General features: G+C 46.7%; 1 protein-coding gene across 7 annotated transcripts in view; it reads left to right on the forward strand.

The window, feature by feature from the left end:
* LOC103462996 (serine/threonine-protein kinase BRSK2-like) overlaps positions 1 to 7,185 on the forward strand; it is a 107,783-nt gene that overhangs the window by 51,540 nt on the left and 49,058 nt on the right. The gene's annotated exons all lie outside the window — the stretch shown is intronic.

The raw sequence follows: 7,185 nt of genomic DNA on the forward strand, positions 1-7,185 counted from the left end.
TCTCCAGGTACTCCGGTTTCCTCCCACAGTCCAGAAACATGACTGTCAGGTTGATTGGTCTCTCCAGATTGTCCCTAGGTGTGAGTGTGTGTGTGTGTGCATGGTTGTGTGTCTCTGTGTTGCCCTGCGACAGACTGGTGACCTGTCCAGGTGACCCCGCCTCTCGCCCGAAACGTTGGCTGGAGAGGCAGCAGCACCTCCTGACCCACTGAGGGACAAGGGTGAAAGAAAATGGATGGATGGATGTTTTCAGGGGGATCAAACTATAATCAAACTGTTTAGGTCCAGCTACGCTACCCTATGCTAGGCTACGCTACCCTATGCTAGGCTATGCTAGGCTACGCTAGGCTACGTTACGTTACTGGTTCACCTTCACATCCTGGAGGAAAGAGCCATTTATGGTCGTTTATCCTCTCATATGAACACATGAACACCAACCAGCAGTGAAACACCTGAGCTGACTTCACTGCTTCGTTCTGAGAGTGAAATCTTCCAGGCCCGTTTCTCTCCTCCGCTCGGCGTCCGGCGGACCCGGAGGTCAGCAGATGGATGTTCCAGGGCGTCATGGCCGCATCGGGGCGCTCAGCTGCTGCCGCCGACCGAGGAAGACATCGAAGTTTCTGGTTGAGATGAGGAGAAGGAATAAAATGGATCAAACGTGTAATGAGACGTAAATGGGCCGGAGCTGAGTCCGGTTCATCGGTGGTTCTGACAGCTCATCAGAACCCGCTGGGCTCCACATGTAGGTCTGGTTCTGCTGGATCAGAACTGGTTCAGCGTTGTGTTTGTCTGAAACGCTCCTCTGGGCGTTTCCTGGCGGTCCGGTCCTGTTCAGAACCCAAACAGAACCGGAGCTGATTTACCAAACAGCAGCTTTCAGCTTAAAGGCCAGATAAAGTTATTTGTTATATAAAAGGTCCAGGTTCGGTTCGGTTCTGCTACTCATGACCCAAAACTGTCATCCAGCTTTATGGTGTTAATTTGTTTGTTTGGAGGATTTATGAGTTTCATCTGCAGTGAGATTAGAAACGTTTGAACCAGCAGCTGATTTCAGGACAGGATGAAGAATCTGGAGGTCATGTTTCATTATTACATCCGTTTTGTGTAACGCAGTCCCACAGCATGATGCTGCCACCTCCATGTTGGAGGGTTGAAGTTTTTTTTTATCTAGAAGCTTTGTCTCGACATCAAGATTTTCTCCAGATGAGAAGCTTTTAGTGTTGCTGTGGTCAGGAAGGATCTCCAGTAGCAGTCAGTCTTGCAACGCCTCTGAAGATGCCTCTGACTGAAGACAGTTAGTGTATGACGTCTCATAACTTTGACATGCTAGCAGCTCAGCCTCCAGGCAGCAGAGACGATATTTCACTGGATGACATTATCAGCTGTTGCTAGCGCTGCTAATCATCACCCTTTGCTTTTGCCGCTCCTCTTTACACGGTTAGAAAGCCGAGCTGACGTTAATGTTTGCCCATCATGATGGATTAAAGAGTTGGTTTAAACCTCCGGCTTCTCTGTGTCTCATCCGGCTCCTCTGGGATTTGGGGTCAGAGGTCAGGTATTATTTGAGCTTCTGAGGCGCTAATCAGCAGCTCCCAGGTGTAACAACACCTTGTTTCCACGGTTACGCGTCCCAACTGCCTGAACATAAGACAGTGGAAGGGAGAGGGAGTCATTTTTGAGACTTTAAACGTCCCAACCAAAAATGAACAAAAGTCTAGGGAAGCAGGCAGCTGGTGTGCTGATCGGTTAGCTACGTGTTTATCAGAGAAGAAGAACAACAACAACAATTCACCTGGGGGTCAGACGCTTGTCTCTTCTCCCAGTCGACACGTTCGTGACGAGCTAACGGCGGGCGACGCGCGGCGGCCGTCTCACACCTCCGAGGGAAACGTTGTGACACTTCCTGGCGCGGCTGAAGGTCAGCGAGGAAAACTGCTAACGCTAATCGCTGCAACATTTACGGTTCCAGCGTTAGAGGTGGGAGCTGGCGCCTCCTACTGGTCGTCCCGAGCTTCAGCCATTTGTTTTTGTCTTGTAGCCGTCGGCTGGTTTGGTGCAGCTTTCATTATAAAATAAAATAAACAAATCTCACAGTTAAATTCAGTTTCTTTAAGACGAGATAAAAAGTAAGAGTTGTTTATTTTAAAGGGCTTCATGACGGAGGAACATGTGAGTTCAGTTGAATGAATCTGTGTTACAGGATCTCCTGCTTGTTAAAGTTCAATTATTCTTCAGCATTTCCTCCATTTATCTCACCTACAGGAAGAGTCATTGCTCTCATTTGCAGGCCGTCGTTTCCCAGCAGGACGGATCAATCCGGTCAGTCTGCTCCAGGAACTGGACCGGCGCAGGGCTGAAACATTTTCACCACAGCAGGAAAGACAAATGCACAGGTTTATCTACAGATATATCAGGTTTTAAGTAGTTAAATTACCAAACAGGCAGGAGATTCAGGGATTTAAACTGCTCTGGTCAGCATCACAACGGTTTAATTTCCACTATTTATTACAACAATATAACCTGATGAAAATAATAACATCCATAATTAGGAATAAATACAGAAATGATGGAAGAATTACTGTGGAAATACATCAGTTTTAATTCAATAATTTGAATCAATGTCCTTAAATGCTTTTACACTTTAATTTTACAGAACTTATTCTAAATAACTGTATTTATCTTTTTAATAGTTTGTCACTAAAAGCCTTTAAAGGCTCGGTGCTGTGGATGAGTCCCAACCTTTCAGGTCTCGGTTCCCGTCGGGTGGAAACTTGTTTCCTCCTAGGCTGAATAAAGATGGACTGAACACACGGCCCTGGGGGACGCCATGTCTGAGCGCTGGCAGATCGTCTTTAAGCCCAAAATACACAAACTTATAAAACACAAATGAGAAACTGAAGGATTAGTTTTTTATTTAAAAAGTGTCATTTGTTTGTAAGCATCAAAATAGAAGCTTTTACATTTCGTGTCATTTCGTTGGTAAGAAACTGATCGTATTTATTTTATTTTGATCTTATTTATGTTATTGATTTTTCCAGAATTTGCTGCCACATGTTTTAACCAACCAGCTGTTATGATGAGGAGTTTTTAATATTCAGAAAACCTTAATTTCTCAGTAACAAGCTGAGCTCCAGAGGATTTAAACTGAAATAGTTCATCAGAAAGCCGCGTCATTGAACGCAGCGTCCTGTGGGGCGTTCAGGTGAATCATGTTGTGTTTCTGTTAGTCAAGTGTTTTTCATTAAAGGAGATAAATGGACTCTTTACGGGTCTTTCTTTTTTTTTTATCTCTGGGGCTCAGAGCAGAGAGAGGAAACACCTGGGAATGGATGAGAAACGAGTTCAGCCGGCAGAGGTCAGAGGTCGGGTGATATCGATCTGATTAGCGGAGAGGACTGATCTGATTTAGGGGAGAGAAATCAATGGAAGCCAGTGTGACTTCAGCTGCAGTCATGCATGGATTTTATCTTCCTGTGGCTCTGATATTTAATATTGATCTGTGTAATACATCTGAATCTATTTACTCCTCTAATCTGGTTAGTTTGGGTCGTATTTACTCGGCTAACCTGGTTTCTGTTTTCTTATAGCGCCACATTAAGAGTTGGTTACTTAGAAACTGCGGTTTGAAGTACTTAAATATCAATAAACATGCTTCTGTTGGCTGCACAGTGGCGCAGTTGGTAGAGCTGGTAGGTTCTGGGTTCGATTCCCGGTCTTTCTGCATGGAGTTTGCATGTTCTCCCTGTGCATGGTGGGTTTTCTCCAGGTACTCCGGTTTCCTCCCACAGTCCAAAAACATGACTGTCAGGTTAATTGGCCTCTCCAAATTGCCCCTAGGTGTGAGTGTGTGTGCATGGTTGTGTGTCTCTGTGTTGCCCTGCGACAGACTGGCGACCTGTCCAGGTGACCCCGCCTCTCGCCCGAAACGTTGGCTGGAGAGGCAGCAGCACCTCCTGACCCCACTGAGGGAAAAAGGGTGCAAGAAAATGGATGGATGGATGGATGGATGGGTGGATGGATGGATGCTTCTGTTGGTCTTTGTGATAAACTGGATCATCTTTGGTTCTAGAGTGTAACGGAGTTCAGGTTTGACTGGATAAGTCGGTCCTGCGGCTGTAAAACGAGCCCAGATCACCCGCCCTCCTCCGCCGTGCCGGACGGCTGGTCCAGCTGTTTGTGCCGATAGGTTTTCTGGAAGCATGGTGCTGTGGGAGCCGAGGTCTGTGGAGTCTGGGCCGGAGCCATTCAGGGGTTTATTTCCCAGATCTGGGGCTGAACTGGACTGGCGGTTGGAAATAATCCTTTCCTCTGATTGTTTTGAGTAGCAGCGAGTTGCTAACCTGCGGCTGCAGCTTTGCACCTGGGAGACGTTTTCACTTCAGTTTCAGTTTGATTCTGATAAGATTGGAGGAGAATACAAATGATGTCAGAAGGCTAGCTGCACTAGCCGTAGTTTCACTATGCTACTATTACAAACACAGCATTTAGTGGAGGCTAATGCTAACGCGCTAACTTCAATTCAAATGGCTCCTTGAACGACTGCGATCCTCGAGCAGCAATTTAATTTAATCTTGTTCTTCACTGTCTCTGTTTTATTTTTGCTCCTGTGTTTCTTTCCAAGATAAAAAAAAACAAAGTATTGACAGAAATGTTTAACTGTTTGAAGATTTCTTAGCTGTCAAGCAAAACAATTATTTAACCGAACGTTTTTAAAACATTAATTCTTTCAGAATTATCCAGAAAAATTCATTTAGAGGAAGTTAAGTTCACTAAATATTTTAAAATACAGCAGAAGAGCAGAAAAATGATCTCCTCTTAGTGTATTAGCAGATTAGCAGAAGTCTCCCAACCACTGCTTGTACCATTTAACTGCTTTTCAGACATTTTGACACCAGGTTCAACTACCAGCTGTTTTCTCCTCCTACATTTTTTGCTCTTTGTCTATCAGGTGCAGGAATCACCAGACGACTGAAAAGTTGTTCCAAACAGCAAATGTCAGAGCTGAATAACGAGGCAGGGGGAAACTAAGTGGATGTTTCACCGTGTGAAAATGTCAGAGATTATCACTTTGGGCCCAGTTTGGAGCTTTGTGTTTGCAATAACACGCTGAAAAATGTCGGATCCAAACCGATTTTTATGCTTCTCATTTTGCACGAGATCAAAGCTGCGTCGCTCGTCTTCTGAGACAAAACACACAGGGGAGTAATCACAGGAGAGGCAGAGCTCTGCAGGTGATCATCAGGTCATAAATGGGTTTTTAGTGGGATAAGTGAAGCGTTTGGCTCTCAGTGGACCCATGTTGCTCTAACCTCCACCCTAAAAACCGTCTTTTCTGTCTGTGTGGAAACATTCCCACATTAAACCCGGTCTGGGTTTATGTCTCCTGAATATTACATCCGTTTTCATTTGCTCCTTTAACTTCAGAACCTTAAATATTAAAACTCCTGTCATTTACTGATTATTGGGATGAATAAATTATTTTAGTCTGTTTTTAAATGCAGAAACTGCTGAAGTACTTCTGAGCCATTTCCATCCATCCATCCATCCATCTTATCCGGGTCGGGTCGCAGGGGCAGCAGCTTCAGAAGGGAGGCCCAGACTTCCCTCCCCAGCCTCTTCCAGCTCCTCCGGGGGAATCCCAAGACGTTTCCAGGCCATAGAGAGACATCGTCCCTCCAGCGTGTCCTGGGTCTCCCCTCCTCCCGGTGGGACCTGAACTCCTCACCAGGGAGGCGTCCAGGAGGCATCCTGACCAGATGCCCGAGCCTCAACTGGCTCCTCTCGACGTGGAGGAGCAGCGGCTCTACTCTGAGTCCCTCCCGGATGMCCGRKCTTCTCTCTCTAAGGGAGAGCCCAGCCACCCTGCGGAGGAGGAAACCCATTTCGGCCGCTTGTACCCGTGATCTCGTTCTTTCGGTCATGACCCAAAGCTCATGACCATAGATGAGGGTGGGAACGTAGATCGACCGGTAAATCGAGAGCTTCGCTTTTTGGCTCAGCTCTCTCTTCACCACGACGGACCGGTACAGCGCCCGCTTCACGGCAGACGCTGCCCCAATCCGCCTGTCGATCTCCGGCTCCCTTCTTCCCTCATTCGTGAACAAAATCCCCAGATACTTACTTACAAATGGCTCAGATACTTCTGAGCCATTTGACCTATGAAATCAGAAACTGTGTAACTGGAATAATATCAGTAAACTTTAGTAAACCTTTGGATTATGATTACGTTACGGAGGAAGCTCATTCCTCGGACCCTCGGTCTCGTTCTGTCCGTCTCCCGTCATTCCTGACCAAACCAGGTGTTTTCCTTCACTTCTCCTCCAGCCGCTCGTTGTTGTCTGGGAGCCTGTCAGGCTCTCTGTCCTGACTGACGGGACGCAGATGAAACCACGCTGGCTCTTCCTCACCACCAGATCGATGGGACCGGACCAGCACGGCTCTGGCTGCCGTTTCAGATCTACCTGGCGGCATGAAAGCCCCCAGGCTGCCGTGCTGGTCACGCAGGACGCCCCCATTGTTCTCAGCTTTGCTCATTTCCCAGCGGAAAGCACCTTTCAGGCTGACGTCCTGTGAAACACGCGCGGTAATGAAGAGCTGCATATGCGCCGTGGCATTTCCTCCGCCGCCTGCAGACCTTCAGTACAAAGTGAGACACACAGTCTCTGGTGTCAGGGCTTTGATGGAGATGGATGGAGCCATTGTGGCCGCGTTAAGATAAAGGTATTGCTTGTTGACATTTGCGTTACGCTGCAGCAGTTCCATCAGATGAACTCTCAGAGCTGCACAACAGAAAGGAGATCTGGGAGCTAAAGGACGCAGATTTATTACAGCTTCATCTGTCAGGAGGCTCCAGCAGCTCAACTCATTTATTCTGATCACAAACATCTAAAGGTTTATCTTGTATCCACTTGTATCATATTGTGTAAAATAATCCACTCTCCGTGTCTTAGAGTGTTTTTCGTAAAGCAGATTTTATTTGGATGCAGGCAGTCGAGGCCGAGCGCGTTGACGTGTTTTACAGAGTTTCAGTTTTTTGTGGGGACAAAGGAGAAAAGTTAAGAGGTTGCAGCTCCTGATCATCCATGTTGGTCTCCTGTGTTCACACCGGAGTGGATGATTGGTTGATTGGTTGGTTGGTTGGTTGGTTGGTTGGTTGGTTGGTTGGTTGGTTGGTTGGTTGGTTGG

The sequence above is a fragment of the Poecilia reticulata genome, linkage group LG3 (assembly GCF_000633615.1).
Source record: "Poecilia reticulata strain Guanapo linkage group LG3, Guppy_female_1.0+MT, whole genome shotgun sequence".
In the NCBI taxonomy this organism is placed as follows: Eukaryota; Metazoa; Chordata; class Actinopteri; order Cyprinodontiformes; family Poeciliidae; genus Poecilia; species Poecilia reticulata.